Raw genomic sequence first — 19979 nt, 5'->3', positions numbered from 1 at the left:
ATTGCCTAAACCCAGGAGGCAGAGGTTGCAGTGAGGCGAGATTGTGCCACTGTACTCTAGCCTGGGTGACAAAGCAAGACTCTATCTCAAAAAAAAAAAAAAAAAAATTTCCTAAAAATGGCTATTGACATTCACGACCCAGGAAAGGCTGACATCATGGCATAAGCTGATAACATTGGCTGGAAGGAGACCCATAGGCCACATAGGGCTTGGCAAAGGTAGGAGACTCACAAGCATCCAGTCCTTGCTGCAAATGCGTTGTGAGCTCAGTCAGAGCTAATTTGTGCTCTGCAGCCCCTGAGGTGGCAGGAGGGAGATTCCTGCATGGGAAGGAAAGGGAAGGGAACTTGCTTGCTCAACGTTCATCTCATCCTGGAAACTGTTCATGTCCCCCACACTCTCACCGTAGCCCACCCTCCCGTATCCATCGTTCCTTTTTCTGTCCTTTCCTACTGTAAACTTTTAACAGCCATGAGCAAAGCATGTAGACCTTCCTGGAATAGGGCCATGTGGATGATTCGAAACTGGCACAGATTTAAAGTGATGCACCCTATTATCTCTGCCTTCTCTGCTTATGTTTTCTCCATTGCACATATCACCATCCAACTAACTATATATACATTCGGCTTTTTAATTTTGCCTATTATCCTGTCACTATAATGTCGGCTCTGTGCAGGCAGGTATGTTTTGCTGTCTTGTTTACAGATGTTTTCTAGTGCCTAGAAGCATTCAGTAAAGATTTGTTAGCCAGATGAGTGTGTGTATTACATTGTACTGTAGTCAGGTGTTCAAATATCTGTGCCACCACGAAGCTTGTGAGATTGGAAGGCAGAAAGGGTGTTTCTCCATTTATTTTTAAAAATTTTACTTCTCAGTGTTTTACACAAGCACTTTGTACCTGTCATACATTAGATTCTCAGTATATGTTCGTGGCATTAGATCATTAGACTCAATGGTCAATTTAGTCCTTCCTGAGGGCCTACTATGGGGCCTGGCCTTGGCCAGGGATCCAAGGTCCGCTTGCATCAGAATCACCTGGGAGGCTTATTGATTAATGATGCAGTGTCTAAGTCCTGTCCTAGTTGTATTGGAGCAGGATGTGTATATGTGCATGAGTGTGTGTGTGAATGACTGAAGCCGAGGAGCTTGCTGAGAATTTGCATTTCAACAGGATCTCCAGGTGATTCTGCTGGACAGCAAAGCTTCCAGTGCAATCACTGTTCCAGGGCCTGGGATGCAGAGGTAATTAGGAAAGACTCCTCTTTCCTGACCCGGTTGGTTTGTCTGTGTTTATGTGTGTGTATGGGTGTGTGTGGTGTGTGTGTGTCTAAGTATCCATGACTTCTTGACCACTTTTCTTCATTACCGTGCTGTCCGCTTCCTGAGAGAGGCAGTCCTGCTTGGAATGTTAGGTTAACGTGTTCTTACACAGGTGGAGTGTCCCTCATCCAAAAACCCACAATTCAAAATGCTCCAAAATCTAAAACTTTTTCAGTACCAACATGATGCTCAAAGGAAATGCTAATGGAAGCCAGTTGGATTTTGGATTTTTGGATTAGGCTCACCTAACTGGTAAGTATATAATGCAAATATTCCACAGTCTGGAAAAACCTGAAATCCGAAACATTTCTGATCCTAAGCATTTTGGATAAAGAATACTGAACCTATATAATAGAATTTGCTACCATAACCTTTGTTACAGAAAATGTTATGTTTTGTAGTAGAATTGAAAAAGTTAATTCCTTCTGTGATAACTGTCGTTTGTGGCTAAAAGGAGTATGCTGCTTACTATTACTAATAATAGGCCAGGCACTGTGGCTCATGTCTGTAATCTCATTGCTTTGGGAGGCTGAGGTAGGAGGATTGCTTGAGGTCAGGAGTTCAAGGCTGCGGTGAGCTATGATTGTGCCATTGCATTCCAGCCTGGGCAATAGACAGAGACCCTGTCTCTAAAAATAATAATAATAATAGCCAGGCATGGTGGCTCATGCCTGTAATCTCAGCACTTTGGGAGGCCAAGGCGGGAGGATCACCTGAGGTCAGGAGTTCGAGACCAGCCTGACCAACGTGGAGAAACCCTGTCTCTACTTAAAATACAAAATTAGCCAGGCATGCTGGCACATGCCTGTAATCCCAGCTAGGCAGGGAGGCTGAGGCACGAGAAGCGCTTCAACCTGGGAGGTGGAGGTTTCGGTGAGCTGCAATTGCTCCAGTCTGGGCAACAAGAGCGATACTCCATCTCAAAAAAAAAAAAAAAAAAGTAATAATAATAGTTATAGTTTGTGACTGCCTTTGCTACATTTTATTTATGTTGATTCTTAGTCCTCAGAAGGAGCAGAGGTATTATCCTTTCTTTTTTTCTTTTTTTTTTGTTGAGGCAGGGTCTTCCTCTGTCACTCAGCCTGGAGTGCAGTAGTGTGTTCATGGTTCATAGCAGCCTCAACCTCCCAGGCTCAAGATCTTCCCACCTCAGCCTCCTGAGTAGCTGGGACTACAGATGCAAGCCACCATACTTGGCTACTTTTTGTATTTTTTGTAGAGATGGGGTCTCACTATGTTGCCCAGGCTGGTCTTGAACTCGTGGACTCAAGTGATCCTCCCACCTTGGCCTCCCAAAATGTTGGGATTACAGGTATGAGCCATACTGTGCCTGGGTTATCCCTTTTTCACTGATGAGAAAACTGATTCAGAGAGGCAAAATGCCATAGCCTAGGTTAGACATTTTGAAAGGGCTAGAGTTCCATGATTTGTTCTTTCTCTGTTATGTGCTATTTAGTGACTAAATTGTTTTTGAGGCTGGGTTTTAAAAAAAAATTATTCTCCTCTACCCCAGGCGGATTACTTCTTAATATCAGAGACCTGGTCTTACCTTGGAAATGTACTTGGGTAAAGGTGGCACCACCTTCATGTTGGAAAGGCCACATCATTGTCCCTATTCTGTGAGAAAGTTGAATCTCGGCTGGACGCGGCAGCTCACGCCTATAATCCTAGCCTTTTGGGAGGCTGAGGCAGGTGAATCCCTTGAGGTCAGGAGTTCAAGACCAGCCTGGCCAACATGGCAAAACCCCGTCTGTCCCAGCACTTTGGGAGGCCGAGGCGGGCGGATCACAAGGTCAGGAGATCGAGACCACAGTGAAACCCCGTCTCTACTAAAAATACAAAAAATTAGCCGGGCGCGGTGGCGGGCGCCTGTAGTCCCAGCTATTCAGGAGGCTGAGGCAGGAGAATGGCGTGAACCCAGGAGGCGGAGCTTGCAGTGAGCCGAGATCGCGCCACTGCACTCCAACCTGGGCGACAGCGTGAGACTCCGTCTCAAAAAAAAAAAAAAAAAAAAAAAAAAAAAACCCCGTCTGTACTAAAAAAATTAGCCGGACGTGGTGGTGCCCGCCTGTAATCCCAGCTACTCGGGAGGCTGAGACAGGAGAATCGCTTGAACCCAGAAGGCAGAGGTTGCAGTGAGCCGAGATTGCACCATTGCAATCCAGCCTGGGTGAGAGAGTGAGACTCTGTCTCAAAAAAATAATTAAAAAAAAAGAAGAAAGTTGAATCTCAAGAGGGAAAGTCAGCGAACATTTAAAAATAACTTAGGGGGACTGACAAGATAGATGAGTTGCCTCCCTTCCTCACCGCTGGTAGCTGACCCGACCCTGGAGTTGAGGTCAAATCCACTTACTTCCCTCCAGCTCCTCTGCTGGCCTGCGGTCCCCATTACCAGCATCTCACAGGATGGCCGCTGCAGCTCTGGGCTCTCCCCATTTGTTCTTCTCCTGCTTCTACCACATCGAATGCAGAATGCAGATTCCCTCACCTCATGCTCCCTTGAAACCTCCCAGCTGCCTTCTCTTTGCTCTTGGGAGAAAGACCCACATCCTTAACACAGCCTGGAGGCCTCACATGCTTTCCCCTGCTCTCTGATCCAGCCATCTGCCCTTTTTCTCCTTTTGTTTTTAAAGCTTTTAACTACTTTTTCTTTCTTTTTTTTTCTTTGAGATGGAGTCTCTCTCTGTCACCCAGACTGGAGTGCAGTGGCGTGATCTCGACTCACTGCAAGCTCTGCCTCCCTGGTTCACGCCATTCTCCTGCCTCAGCCTCCCGAGTAGCTGGGACTACAGATGCCCGCCACCATGGCCAGCTAATTTTTTTGTATTTTTAGTAGAGATGGGGTTTCATCGTGTTAGCCAGGATAATCTTGATCTCCTGACCTCGTGATCCACCCGCCTCGGCCTCCCAAAGTGCTGGGATTACAGGCGTGAGCCACTGCATCCGTTCTGCTTTTCACTACCTTTTCAAGGAAATTTTTTTCTTTTTTTGAGATGGAGTTTCGCTCTTGTTGCCCAGGCTGGAGTGCAGTGACGTGATCTTGGCTCACCACAACCTCCGTCTCCTGGGATCAAGCGATTCTCTTGCCTCGGCCTCCCAGGTAGCTGGGATTACAGGTGTGCACCACCATGCCAGGCTAATTTTGTATTTTTAGTAGAGACGGGATTTTTCCATGTTGGTCAGGCTGGTCCTGAACTCCCGACCTCAGGTGATCCGCCCGCCTCAGCCTCTCAAAGTTCTGGGATTACAGGCAAAGCCACTGCACCCGGCCTGGATCATTTTTGACTTACAAAAATGACAGCTTGTTCAAAATAGTTAAAAACAATATGTTTCTAATGCCTCTCCTTTTTAAAACAGAGTGTGCAGATTTCAGGCTCAGAGCTGTCCTCTGGCCATGGCAGAGAGTCAAAATTTATTACTTAATTGTATTTAGGTTTTTTTTTTTTTAAATTCGAGATGGAGCCTTGCTCTGTTGCACAGTTTGGAGTGCAGTGGTGCAGTCTCCGTTCACTGCAACCTCCACCTCCCGGGTTCAAGTGATTCTCTTGCCTCAGCCTCCCTAGTAGCTGGGATTACAGGTGCGTGCCTCCAGGCCTGGCTAATTTTTGTATTTTTTAGTAGAGACGGGGTTTCACCATGTTGGTCAGGCTGGTCTTAAACTCCTGACCTCAAGTGATGCACCTGCCTCAGCCTTCCAAAGTGGTGGGATTACAGGCATGAGCCACCGTGCCCAGCCTACGTTTACCTTTTTTTTTTTTTTTTTTTTTTTTTTTTTTTTTTTTTTTTGAGACAGAGTCTTGCTCTGTCGCCCAGGCTGGAGCGCAGTGGCCGGATCTCGGCTCACTGCAAGCTCCGCCTCCCGGGTTTACGCCATTCTCCTGCCTCAGCCTCCCGAGTAGCTGGGACTACAGGCGCCCGCCACCTCGCCCGGCTAGTTTTTTGTATTTTTTAGTAGAGACGGGGTTTCACTGTGTTAGCCAGGATGGTCTCGATCTCCTGACCTCGTGATCCGCCCGTCTCGGCCTCCCAAAGTGCTGGGATTACAGGCTTGAGCCACCGCGCCCGGCCAAGTTTACTTTTTTTTTTTTACTTTTTTTTTCACTTTTTTTTTTCATTTACTTTTAAGGCTACTGGTTTTATGTCATATGATGCTAGTTTTCCATTTACAACTGTGATGCAGCTTTCCATTTTTTAAATTTTAAAATAATTTTTAAACATGTGTATGTAACTGAACAAAGTGAGTCAAATTCAAGACAAATAAGTAAATAATAGCACATATCCTTACATCGAAAAAAAGCTGTCAGGGTGTTGGTGGACGAATCATGTTTCGAGTAGAGACAGTGCTAGCAGGACAGAGCAGACCGTTGCTGGATTTGGGAGCCTAAATGTGCACTGTATTATTGTGCCAAAATACAAAATCCAAGGTGGATGTGTACGAGCATGTTTCTGTATGTGTGTGTATGTGTGTGAAATATATATGTATATATGTGTATATATATGTTATATATGTGTGTGTGTATGTATATTTGTTTGTGAGAGACGGACACTGTGAGATGCAGCCGTCTTCACATGGAACATAAAACAGTATTGACATTAGGGGAAATGCAGGCGAGACTTGTTTTTTCCTTCAGATGGAGTCCTGAGAAGCTTCCCCAGGAGGAAGTGGTGGCAGCCACTGACTCTGAAATGCGTGCTTCTCCTCTTTACTTTCTGTTGGCAATGTTTTCTAGCTCTTTTTTTTAACCTAGGAACAAAGACTCATTCTTGTGGTTCATTGAAATTATTCCACTTTCTTTCAGTCAGACTGGCCTGTGAAGCAGCTTTAAGATATCTTTGGAATATTTTCCCTTCTAGAAATAATGGCCCAGGAGCTTTGTAGGCCCTATAAGTTACCTCAAAGACTACACATGTGATTGTTCCGCCAAGGCGTCTTTGTCGCATATGGAATCAGAGGACGTAATCTGGAAGTTTTCCCTTTAAATTCTGAACGGGAACAGTAACGGAGGCAGTGGAATCAGCGTGGGCTTTGGAGCTTGGCGTTTGAATCCTAGGTTTGCCGGTTCTGAATTGTGTTGCGATTTTGGGCAAGTTTCTTTCTTGCCCCTCAATTTCCGCAACTCTGAAATGGGTAGTATAACGGTATTCACTTCAGAGGGTTGTTATGAGTCAGTTCATGTACAGCCCTTAGAACACTGCCTGGCAGGTAGTAAGTTTCCAGTAATTATTAGCTGTTGTGATTTTCATTATAAGGATATGTAAGGTGTTTTGACACTTGGTAGACGTTTACCACACACTCACACACTGGATCTCTGTGCCATATGGGTGGCAGTGAGTCGGCTTCAGGTATTGATCTGCATTTAGAAATGGTTAATTTTGGCCAGGTGCGGTGGCCTGCACCTGTAATCTCAGCACTTTGGGAGGCCAAGGTGGGAGGATCACTTGAGCCCAGGAGTTTGAGACCAGCCTGGGCAACATGGCGAAACCCCCTGTCTACAGAAAAAAAAAAAATTAGCTAGCCGGGTGTGGTGGTGCAGGCCTGTGGTCTCAGCTACTCAGGAGGCTGAAGCGGGAGGATCACTTGAGCCTAGGAGGTCGAGGCTGCAGTGAGTCATCAACCCACCACTGCACTCTAGCCTGGTTGATGTGAGTGAGACCCTGTCTCAAAAAAAAAAAAAATTGCTCTTTTTTGTGAACTTTCAGGTGACTGTCAGAGGAAATCATAGGAGAGCATTTCTTCTCCCTTCAAAGCATGCGAGAAAGAATGATTTGTTTTGGTGTTTTTTTTTTTCTTTAACCTGCCGAGGAATTAGAATCAGTTTTGGACTTTTCAGGAAGCTAAAAACCAAAACCAGCTGCCCTTTGTTGTTCCTGATGTTATTCTTAATGCAGTTGAAAACTGTCACGTGTATCCCCCAGAGGACTTACGAAACGGAATGGTTTTTTCAGGTATTTTTTTCTCTTTTAAATGTCTCTGAATGTTTGTCATGTGAGTTTTATGTTCCCTGCATCACAAGTTTCTTACCAGCCTCTAACTAATTTGAGGTGTTGACTGGATGTTACGATTCTTGTCATCCTGGTCAAAAATCCTGGGGTTCATTAATTGGATTCTCCCCCTCCCTTACCCCAAGTACTTTATTTCCACTTTGAGACTCTGTACTAGACAGTCCATATTGCATACTCTTTTATTTTACTGCTTGATTAAATGAATTGCTTGGGGTTTTTTTTGAAAAAAGATTATTTCTAGCAATGGGGAACCTCTAGGACGTTTAACAAATCTAAGCCCATTTTTATATCTGAATTTTTTTTTTTTTTTTTTGAGACAGGGTCTCACTGTCACACAGGCTGGAGTGCAGTGGTGTGATCTCGGCTCACTGCAACCTCCACCTCCTGGGTTCCAGCGATTCTTGTGCCTCAGCCTCCGAGTAGCTGGGATTTTAGGCTTGTGTCACCACACCCAGCTAATTTTTGTATTTTTAGTAGAGACGGGGTTTAACCATGTTGGCCAGGCTGCTCTCAAACTCCCGACCTCAGGTGATCCACCCTTCTTGGCCTCCCAAAGTGCTAGGATTATAGGTGTGAGTCACTATGCCTGGCCCTGAGCCTATTTTTATATCTGAATTTTAATTAATATTTGTCTTATTTATATTGATAGTTGTTGAGAGCACTGCCTAGGCCATAGTAAACAATATGTTAGCACCATCATCATCATTGTCATGAACCTGACAGTGGGGAGACGTGGTGAGCATGGGGTGTGAGCTTTGGTGTCAGACATACTTACCTTCATGCCTACTTCAGCCACAAATCACCAGTTACTAGCTGTGTAATTTTGGACTGACCTAGCTCCTTTAAGCCTCTCATGCACCATCTGGAAAATCAGATGATAATAATGATACTCACTTCCTAGGGTTATAGTCAGGATTAGCTGTAATAATATTTGCTTGGGACACCCAGTAAGAACGTAATAAACTCAATACACTTTTTTTCTAATGATTAGACATACCTGTGTTTTTTGACAATTACTAGTAACTGAAGGCTGGAAGGATTGCCTCATTAATTCCTTCATTCAACGGGTATTTATTTGTAGAGCACTATGTTGGCATTGGCGATGCAAATTGGATGAGATGGTTGCTGTCTTCAAGAAATTCAAAATTGAATCTGGGAGTTGGACATGTAAATTGTGGACAATTATGGTGACCTGTAATGAATATTAGTTGTCATAGAGGTGACACCAGGGTTGTTAGTGGTCAGATAGGTGGGATAGGAATTTTAGGCAGAGGGAATAGCAGATGTGAAGGTGCAGGGATGTGGGGCACAATGGTGGGGTGTGTGGATGAGTGTTGTTTGGTTTGGGAGACAGGTGGGAAGTCAGCAGGGAAGTATTTGAATGCCATCAGTTAGGGCATTATTTCTTTTTTTATTTTTGAGACAGAGTTTTGCTTTTGTTGATCAGGCTAGAGTACAATGACGCAATCTTGGATCACCGCAACCTCCGCCTCCAAGGTTCAAGCGATTCTCCTGCCTCCACCTCCGGAGAGGCGCCCGCCACCATGCCTGGCTAATTTTTGTATTTTTTGTAGAGATGGGGTTTCACCATGTTGGCCAGGCTGGTCTCAAACTCCTGACCTTGTGATCTGCCTGCCTCAGCCTCCCAAAGTGCTGAGATTACAGGTGTGAGCCACCGTGCCTGTCAGGGCATTATTTCTTAAACTTAGGCCATCATGTACCATTTTCACCATTTTTGCCATTTCTGTGTTCCATCTGAGCCAGAGGTTGGCTTGAAGTGGAATTCTAAGGCACTGTCTACTGTGGTCTGGGTCTGGTTATATTTTTTCCTGACACATATAAATGTTTATCTGTGTTCCCCTAAAATCATGTCATATACTGTGAACCCATAGCATGGTGTGGTGCCAGTTGGTAAAAAAGAAAGAAAGAAAATGACACAGTCAGATTTGCATTTCAGGGAGATAGCTTCTGCCCAGGATGCATGGGTTGGGGTGGGTGGAGGTGGGTGGGGTGAGACGGAGTCTGGGAGATCCAGGGTTGGAGGGTTGAGTGAAGCGGGGACTGGGGAAGAGACAGAAGGATTGAGGTTCAGGACTGAGCCTTGATGAGATTCAGTGATTACCCGAATGTGGAGGCTGAGAAATAATGCCATGGCTCTACTATGGAAGCTTTGCTCAAAACGGCAAAGCCAAATAGCCAGCAAACATATATTAGGGAAAAAAAAGACACCGAAATTCACTAGTAGTCAAGGAAAGGCAAATTAAAGCAACAGTGAGCTGCCTACTTTTCACCCACCAGACTGACAAAATCTCAAAACAACAGTCAAGATTATTGTTAGTGGCCAGGCACGGTGGCTCATGCCTCCAATCCCAGCACTTTGGGAGGCTGAGGGGGGTAGATTGCTTGAGGCCAGGAGTTCGAGACCGCCTGGTCAATGTGGTGAAATCCCGTCTCTACTGGAAAAAAAAAAAAAATATATATATATATATATTTTTATATGTATTTATATTTATATATAATATACAATTAGCTATATATATATTTTTATATGTATTTATATTTATATATAATATACAATTAGCTATATATATATATTTTTATATGTATTTATATTTATATATAATATATAATTAGCTATATATATTTTTATATGTATTTATATTTATATATAATATATAATTAGCTATATATATATTTTTATATGTATTTATATTTATATATAATATATAATTAGCTATATATATATATTTTTATATGTATTTATATTTATATATAATATATAATTAGCTATATATATATTTTTATATGTATTTATATTTATATATAATATATAATTAGCTATATATATATTTTTATATGTATTTATATTTATATATAATATATAATTAGCTATATATATATATATTTTTTTAGCAAGACAGAGGAGAAAAGGGTGGTCTCATGCACTGCTGGCCAGAAAGCAGGAATGAAAATAAATATATATTGGTTTTTAAATTTTTTATTTTTATTTATTATTTATGTATTTAATTTTGAGATGGAGTCCCGCTCTGTTGCCCAGCCTGGAGTGCAGTGGCATGATCTTGGCTCACTGCAACCTCTGCCTCCCAGGTTGAAGGGATTCTCTGTCTCAGCCTCCCGAGTAGCTGGGATTACAGGTACGCACCGCCATATCCGGCTAATTTTTTTTGTTTTGTATTTTTGTAGAGACAGGGTTTCACCGTGTTGCCCAGGCTGGTCTTGAACTCCTGAGCTCAGGCAGTCTACCTGCTTCAACCTCCCAAAGTGCTAGGATTACAGGCATGAGCCACCGTGCCTGGCCTTTATTTTATTTTTATTTATTAAGAAAATGTTTTTAAAGATGGATCTCATTATATTGCCCAGGCTGGCTTTGAACTCCCGGCCTCAAGTGATCCTCCCTCCTCAAACTCCCAAATAGCTGGGACTCTAGGTACATGCCACTGTGCCTGACTGAGTTCTTATTTTTTTAAAGCAAGCTTTTGATTTGAATTTTTTGTTCTCCCACACTGTGGACTTTGACCAGACTTGGAGATCCCGTTGGCAATTGGCTTCATGTGATTTTTCGTTTCTCATTTATTCATGTCTGTATCCAGGGGCTCTTGTTTTTCTCCACTCCCTTTTTCCCTTTTGATTTACCGGCTCCTTCAGCAGATTCCTTCTCAGTGCCAGCACCTGTGCCTGATTTTGACATTCCTCATCTGCCAAGAGCATCCAGGCAGCATTTGCATCTAGACCAAGAGCTGGAGATCTGTCTATGCCAGGGCGGACAATTATTGTTTATATTAGTAACATTTGAGAATTATCAGAGCCAGGCGTGGTGGCTCATGCTTGTAATCCGAGCACTTTGGAAGGCCGAGGTGTGCAGATCACCTGAGGTTGGGAGTTCGAGACCCACCTGACTGACGTGGAGAAACCCTGTCTCTACTAAAAATATGAAATCAGCTGGGTAGTGGCGCATGCCTGTAATCCTAGCTTCTTGGGAGGCTGAGGCAGAAGAATTCCTTGAACCCGGGAGGTTGAGGCAGAAGAATTGCTTGAATCCGGGAGGCAGAGGTTGTGGTGAGCCGAGATCACACCATTACACTCCAGCCTGGGTGACCAGAATGAAACTCCATCTCAAAAAAAAAAAAAAAAAAAAAGAAAAAGAAAATCATCAGAAATTATGATTTACCATTTAAAGATAGGTTATTTTTCCATTTTCTGGTTCCTCTGTACAAAGATTAATTTGATTCTTTGTATATACCTTTCTGCTATTCTCAAACCTTCACACTTATGGTACCTTGAAAACTGCTGCCTTGTGAGTTATCACTGTTGCCAAGCATGAATTTTTTTTTTACTTTTTGATCAACTATTTTATTTTGGGGAGAGGGGGAGGGTCCCTTTTTTTCTGTCCTATATGTTCTCCTTCCCTTTGGGTTGCTTATGTTAATGACCAAGAATTATTTGTTCTATATTTTCCCATGCTTACACAATTATTTACAAATAAAATAGCCATGTATATATATACACACATATATAGCCTTTATTGCCATTGTTTTACAAAAATGGAATCATACATAATGCTCTGCATTTTTATTTTTTCTCTTGGTACTCCTGCGTTGAAACATTTCCAAGGTATAGTTCTTTTGGAGACAGTGTCTCACTCTGTCGCCAGACTGGAGTGCCATGGTGTGATCTTAGCTCATTGCAACTCCCTGGTTCAAGCGATTCTCCTGCCTCAGCCTCCTGAGTAGCTGGGATTACAGGCACATGCCACCATGCCCGGCTAATTTTTGTATTTTAGTAGAGATGGAGTTTCACTGTGTTGGCCAGGATGGTCTCGATCTCCTGACCTTGTGATCCGCCCGCCTCAGCCTCCCAAAGTGCTGGGATTACAGGTGTGAGCCACCATGCCCGGCTTTTTTTTTTTTTGAGACGGAGCCTTGCTCTGTTGCCTAGGCTGAAGTGCAGTGACGCGATCTTGGCTCACTGTAAGCTCCGCCTCCCGGGTTCATAGCATTCTCCTGCCTCAGCCTCCCAAGTAGCTGGGACTACAGGCACCCGCCACCACACCTGGCTAATTTTTTGTATTTTTAGTAGAGACGGGGTTTCACCATGTTAGCCAGGATGATCTCCTGACCTCGTGATCCGCCTGCCTCGGCCTCCCAAAGTGCTGGCATTACAGGCGTGAGCCACCACACCCGGCCTCCAAGTTACAGTTCTAATAATTCTTTTTATTTATTTACTTTTTGGGGACAGAATGTCGCTCTGTCACCCAGGCTGAAGTGCAGTGGTGCAGTCTTGGCTCACTGCAATCTCCACTTCCCGGGTTCAAGTGTTTCTCCTGCCTCAGCCTCCCAAGTGGCTGGGATTACAGGTGGGCGCCACCACACCCGACTTTTTTTTTTGTATTTTTAGTAGAAATGGGATTTCACCATTTTAATCAGGCTGGTCTCAAACTCCTGACCTCGGGTGATCCGCCTGCCTTGGCCTCCCAAAGTGCTGGGATTACAGGTGTGAGCTACTGCGCCTGACCTGTATTGTTTTTTTTTAAGCACAACTGAGAGCATACTTAACATACAGTTCCCTATCCTGCTTATTTTTCATCTTATGTTATAAAGATATTGACTTATCAGTATAAGCTCTTGGTAAACATTTTTAAGACCTAAATAGGTATTGTTTATCTAACCAGTTTCCCAAGTGTTAAATATTTAGGCAGTTTCTAACTTTTTTTTTTTTTTAAAGACAAGGTCTTGCTCTGTCACCCATGCTAAAGTGCATTGGTGTGATCCCGGCTCACCGTAGCCTCCACTTCCTGGGCTCAAGAAACCCTCCTGTCTCAGCTTCCTGAGTAGCTGGGACTACAGGCATGCACAGCCACACCCAGGGCTAATTTTTTTATTTTTTGTAGAGACAGGGTTTCAGGCCACTGTGCCTGAAATCTTAACTCTTTAAAAAATTTATTTATTGGCCGGGCGCGGTGGCTCACGCCTGTAATCCCAGCACTTTGGAAGGCCGAGGCGGGCGGATCACAAGGTCAGGAGATCGAGACCATGGTGAAACCCCGTCTCTACTAAAAACAGAAAAAAATTAGCCGGGCGCAGTGGCGGGCGCCTGTAGTCCCAGCTACTCGGGAGGCTGAGGCCGGAGAATGGCGTGAACCCGGGAGGCGGAGCTTGCAGTGAGCCGAGATTGCGCCACTGCACTCCAGCCTGGGTGACAGAGCGAGAGACTCCGTCTCAAAAAAAAAAAAAAAAAAAAAAAAAAAAAATTTATTTATTTATTTATTTATTTATTTTTTAGGATAGAGACAAGGTTTTGCTTTGTTGCCCAGGCTGGTTTCCAACTCCTGGCCTCAAGTGATCTGCCCCCCTCGGCCTCCCAAATTGCTAGGATTGCAGGTGTAAGCCACTGCGCCCCACCTATTCTTAGATTTTTATCTGATTTGTAGATTATAGTCTAGGATTGATTTCTGCTACTGAAATTCATGGATTAAGGATGTAAATCTTTTTGAAAAGTTAATTAAACATAAATATAGCTCATGGCCCATTTCTTCTTCTTTTTTGTTTTCTTTTCTTTTCTTTTTTTTTTTTGAGACAGAGTATCACTCGTTGCCCAGCCTGGAGTGCAGTGGTGCCATCTCAGTTCACTGCAACCTCTGCCTCCTGGGTTCAAGCGATTATCCTGTCTCAGCCTCCTGAGTAGCTGGGATTATAGGCGCTCGCCACCATGCCCAGCTAATTTTTGTATTTTTAGTAGAGATGGGGTTTTGCCATGTTGGCCAGGCTGGTCTGGAACTTCTGACCTCAGGTGATCTTCCTGTCTCGGCTTCCCAAAGTGCTGAGATTACAGGTGTGAGCCACTGAACCTGGCCTCATGGCCCATTTCAAATGATTGTCATGTAATGGCCTTGTACTTACTGTCTTCAATCTGAGATACGGCTCATACTGTTGACTGAATGATTTTCATTGGTACAGCAGACTCCATTCCAGCTAACATTGGAATTTTACAAATGAGGATAATCTAGTCCATTTTCATGACTGGACTTGGTTTTCTCAAAAAGGCTCCAGTAAAGCTGTAACATAGTAAAAGAATTGCCAGGCACGGTGGCTCACACCTGGAATCCCAGCACTTTGGGAGGCTGAGGCTGGCGGCTCACAAGTCAGGAGTTCGAGATCAGCCTGGCCAACACAATGAAACCCGATCTCTACAAAAAAATTAAAAAAAATTAGCTGGGCATGGTGGCACGCACCTGTAATCCCAGCTACTTGGGAGGCTGGGTCAGGACAATTGCTTGAACTCAGGAGACAGAGGTCAGTGAGCCGAGATCGTGCCACTGCACTTCAGCTTGGGCAACATAGCGAGACTCTGACTCAAAAAAAAAAAAAAGTATCAAGTAAATAGGTCCTTTTGTCACAAGGTTAATTTGATGCAGTTTATAAAAATTCAGCATTCATAGCTGATCCTGTTGTTCTAATATTTGCCATGCAGAAGTATAGGATTCTTAGGAATCTTTTACTAGATTAGTGTGGCAGATTAAGCAGTCTTGAAATATAGGACAGGCTGTGCTTCGTGTCTCACTTCTGTAATCCTAGCACTTTGGAAGGCCAAGGTGGGCAAATCACTTGAGGTCAGGAGTTCGAGATCAGCCTGGCCAACATGGTAAAACCCTGTCTCTACTAAAAATACAAAAAAATTGGCCAGGCTTGGTGGCACGTGCCTGTAATCCTAGCTACTCCAGAGGCTGAGGCAGGAGAATCTTGAACCTGGGAGGCGGAGGTTACAGTGAGCCGAGATCACGTCACTGCACTCCAGCCTGGGGAACAGAGCGAGGCTCCATCTCAAAAAAAAAAAAAAGAAAAAAAAAGATAAGACAAAGCTAATGAAAACAAACGCTTGCTGAATCTTAACAGAAAACTGGTTGAGCGGGTGCAGTGTCCAGCTGTGCTGATGTTGGTGGACAGTTTTAAATGTAGCAGAAGGAAGTTACTTCATTTTCCATTCACAACTCTTTTGCTACTTTGTCACACTTTTACTGAGCACCTGGGGAGGAAGTTTTTTTTTTTTTAAACAGCTTTATTGAGGTCTAGTTTATATGCCATTAAAATTGTAAGTATACAATTCAGTGATTTTTTTTTTCTTTTAATTCAGTGATTTTTGTGCTTTTTTTTCTTTTCTTTGAGGCAGAGTTTCGCTGTTGTTGCCCAGGCTGGAGTACAGTGGCACCATCTTGGCTCACTGCATGCCGGGTTCAAGCGATTTTCCAGTCTCAGCCTCCGGAGTAGCTGGGATTACAGGGGCCTGCCACCACGCCTGGCTAATTTTTGTATTTTTAATAGAGAGGGAGTTTCACCATGTTGGCCAGGCTGGTCTCGAACTGCTGACCTCAGGTGATCCGCCCACCTCAGCCTTCCAAAGTGTTGGGATTACAGGTGTGATCCACTGTGCCCAGCTGATTTTTGTGCTTTTTAATACATTTATAGAGTTGTGCAACCATCATGACAATTCAGTTTTAGAGCATTTCCATTATCCCCCCAAATTCCCTTGTGCTAGTTAACACTTAATCCCTAATTTCAACCCCAGCCTTAGAGAAGCACTAATTAAATGACTTTCTGTTTCTATATCCAAATGTTCCTTGACTTATGATGGGGTTATGTCCTGATAATCCTGTCGTAGAGTCAAAAAATCATAAATTGAACCATGGTTATGTTGAGGACTGTCTGTATTTACCCTTCTTAGACGTTTCATGGAATTTACAATGTGTGGTGTTTTGGGTCTGGCTTCCTTCCTCTAGCATAATATTTTCAAGGTTCTTCCATGTTGTAGCATGGATCAGTACCTTATTCCTATTTTTTTTTTTTTTGAGACTGAGTCTCTCTCTGTTGCCCAAGGTGGAGTGCAGTGGTGTGATCTCGGCTCACACTGCAACCTCTGCCCCCTGGGTTCAAGGAATTCTCCTGCTTCAGCCTCCCCAGTAGCTGGAATTACAGGTGCCCGCCGTAACGCCCAACTAATTTTTGTGTTTTTAGTAGAGATGAGATTTCACCATGTTGGCCAGGCTGGTCTTGAACTCCTGACCTCAAGTGGTCCGCCTGCCTTGGCCTCCCAAAGTGCTGGGATCATAGATGTGAGCTACTGCGCCCCACCTGACTGGTGCTTTTTAAAAAATTAAAATATTCACTGTTGTTAAGTGACCCGCTTATTGAAAATACTATTCCTAGTTCATTACCTTGGAATGGAAGTTTGGTGTGATAAAATGGCAAGGAGGCAGCTGACGTCTGCAGTGAAGCCGGAGTGTCTGCAGCAGAGAGTATTCTGGGTACCTCCAGCCTTCTCAACAAAGTGAGACTCTGTCTTTAAAAAAAAAAAAAAAAGAAAGGGAGCTGCGCATGGTAGTGCATGCCTGTAGTCTCAGTTACTTCGTCAGCTGAGGTGGGAGGATTGTTTGGGGGAGGTTGAGGCTGCAGAGAGCCATGATCACACTGCCACACTCCAGCCTGGGCAACAACAGAGCCAGACCCTGCCTCAAAAAAAAAAAGAAAAAGAAAATAAAGAACTGTACTAAAGCTAGTGCCCCTTTCATTTTTTGGGAATTATCATCTACTGCTTCCCATATAAGATGGGAAGCAGTGGAAAGCCTTAGTGTGACCTAGTGTATGATATAGTTATCAGTTGGTACGTCCAAGATGTGCCCATCAGAAGCTAAAGAGTGGATTCCTGTGCTTAGACAGGTGTGTTCTACTTGATTCCCTAGTTTTAACTGATCTGGATTTGAATGACAAATTACACGAAATCTCCTGAGATGCATCTCCCACCAAAATGTACATCATGTTCATAATCTTGAGTTCCCCGACTGGAGAGACCGTGTCGGTCACATTCTCTATAGCAACCAGGCATGGTGCTAAGTGCACGGAAGCTCACAGTTAGCAAGAGCAGGCAGCCCTGGAAATCAGACCATTAACAGAAGAGTGGCGAGTGCTGCAGTAGAAAGAAACTCAGAATGAGGAAACATTCAGAAAGGCTTCCTGGAGGAGAGAATACGTGAGCTAAGTCTTGTTTTTTTATTTTGAGACTGAGTTTCGCTCTTATTGCCCAGGCTAGAGTACAATGGCACGATCTCGGCTCACTGCAGCCTCTGCCTCCTAGATTCATGTGATTCTCATGCCTCAGCCTCCAGAGTAGCTGGGATTATAAGCATGTGCCACCACACCCAGCTCATTTTTTTGTATTTTTTTTAAGTAGAAATGGAGTTTCACCATGTTGGCCAGGTTGGTCTCGAACTCCTGACCCCAGTTGATCCACCCCCGCCTTGGCCTTCCAAAGTGCTGGGATTACAAGTGTGAGCCATCACGCCCAGCCAAAGTCTGTCTTGAATGACCAGTAGATACGTGCTCAGGAGGTGGAAAGGGCATATGGGGAGGGTGTTAACTAAAACGGCCTTTGGCAAGGAAGGCATCATAATGATCTAATTATAGGACTAGCATCCACCTGGGTATTCACGCAGTGTTAGGTTAGTTGTGACCTGTGTGCCTCTGTGACACAGTACTGATGATGTAATCCAAACCTTGGGGACTGGGTTTGTGCAGTTCACCTGCATTCCATTCCTCTTAGGGCCCTAGTTTTATCTAGAGCTGGCTGGGCAGTTACTGACTTGTGCATTGGAACTAAGCAAACGGATAGCAATTGTTGAGTTGATTGCTGTATTTGCAGAAGATTCTTTTAAAGATAGAGGCTTTGGTTAATTACAGAGAACTCTCAACACACCCCAGAGTTTTTTTGTTTTTGTTTTTGTTTTTTTCTCTCTTTCTGAGACAGACGCCTGATCTGGGTCAATGTTGCTCTGTGCCATGGTTTTGGTTTCTGTGGTATTTAGAGAGTTTTGGTGGATGTCCCAGCTTTCAGGAAGCCTTAAAATATGTGCCTATGAGGCTGGACACAGTGGTTCATACCTGTAACCCCAGCACTTTGGGAGGCCAAGGCGGGCGGATCACCTGAGATCAGGAGTTGGAGACCAGCCTGGCCAACATGGTGAAACCCCATCTCTACTAAAATACAAACATTAGCCAGGTGTGATGGAGGGCACCTGTAATCCCAGCTACATGGGAGGCTGAGGCAGGAGAATCGCTTGGACCTGGGAGGTGGAGGTTGCAGTGAGCTGAGATTGTGCCATTGTACTCCAGCCTGGGCAACAAGAACAAAACTTCATCTCAAAAAAAAAAAAAAAATGCCTGTGTGTACAGAGACTAGCGTATGCACATCTATAATAATTAAGAGTGTTATCTGCCCAGCAAAGAGGCTTGTTTCAATGTGGGGGAGTATTCTGGGATCTTTGGTTCAAGGCTAATCATTCATTTACCTACTACTTACCCACTGGAAAAACATTTGTGGGGCACACACTGTGTACCAGGTACTGAGCTCGGTGCCAGGGATCCAGCAAAAATAAGATAGAAGGTGAAAACCAAGCAGTGTGGTTGAGGGGCAGTATCAGATTTGTGATGCCTAATAGGCTTCCTTCTGTGGAGGGCCAGCTTTGGTCATCTGCTAGTGGTGGCCTACAATGCTGGGATTGATTAGGATGTCTGTCATGGGTACAGAATACAATGGAAAGGCATGAATGCTGTGGATTTGCTGATGCTGTGTTAGGGTTGTATGGCGTAGACAGAATTACGAGTGAAGATTCAGTAAGGGAGCTAGAGGACTTTTATCTTAGAATAAAGGATGTTCGTCTTGGTGATATGGGGGATGGAGGAAACTACATTAGATCAGCTTACGAGGATGGGGTTCAGGTACGGATGTTGCTGCTTATTATGCAGTTTTCAGGAGGTCACTTAAATGTCCTTAGCCTCAGCTTCTTCAAGTGTAAAATGGAGATAATAATACCTGCCTCATCTATATAGTGTTGATGAGAAGAGTAAAATAATGGGTATGAAAATATTTTACTACGCACAGAGTGATAAACACCTGGAGTATTGTTACCATGGGTGTTGGGATGGGTGGAGCACCTATCTTTCCAGCCTGCTGCCCTTGTCATATCCAGCTCGTAATTCCAAGGCTACCTTCATTCAGCCCACAGATTCTAAGCCTGTCCTTGCCCCATCACCACCTGCCATCTCATCCTGTCTTATTTTCTTCTAAGTTCTGATTAACTGAAATGGTCTCGTTAACTTATTTGTGTATCTCCCTTTGCTAGAAACATGCACATGAGTGAGGCAGAAACCTTGCCTGTCTCACTCCCACCATCATCTCCTCAGAGCCTAGAACAGTGCCGGCATATGGCAGACATTCAGAATTTCTTAACATTTGTTGCATGAGTGAATGGAAAGGGCTCAGAAGTCCACAGACCCAATTGGGCAGAGGCTCAGGAGCCCTGAGAAGATTGCTAAGATTAAGTGCAGTTGCTGTGACCTCATCTCTTTGTTCCTGAATCTCCTATTTCTCTGGTTATTGAGAAACAAATTCAATTAAATGCACAGTAATTGTAACTTAATTGAAAATTCCATCAACTCACGATCTGAGTTCACAATGTTCTTACAACAGAATAAAGAACAAGAATCAGAATTCATATTATTATTATTTTTAGAGCATGTAATCTCATATAACAGAATAAAGAATGAGACTCAGAATTCATATATTTTTTTCAGAGCATGTAACAGGCCATG

The 19979-nt window shown here is 43.8% G+C and overlaps 1 protein-coding gene across 5 annotated transcripts in view; it reads left to right on the top strand.

Moving 5' to 3' along the window:
• Positions 1-19979, top strand: part of SNX29 (sorting nexin 29) — a 586208-nt gene that overhangs the window by 28787 nt on the left and 537442 nt on the right. The gene's annotated exons all lie outside the window — the stretch shown is intronic.

Source organism: Macaca thibetana, chromosome 20, assembly GCF_024542745.1.
Source record: "Macaca thibetana thibetana isolate TM-01 chromosome 20, ASM2454274v1, whole genome shotgun sequence".
Lineage (NCBI taxonomy): Eukaryota > Metazoa > Chordata > Mammalia > Primates > Cercopithecidae > Macaca > Macaca thibetana.
This window is presented reverse-complemented; position numbering and strand designations above follow the sequence as displayed.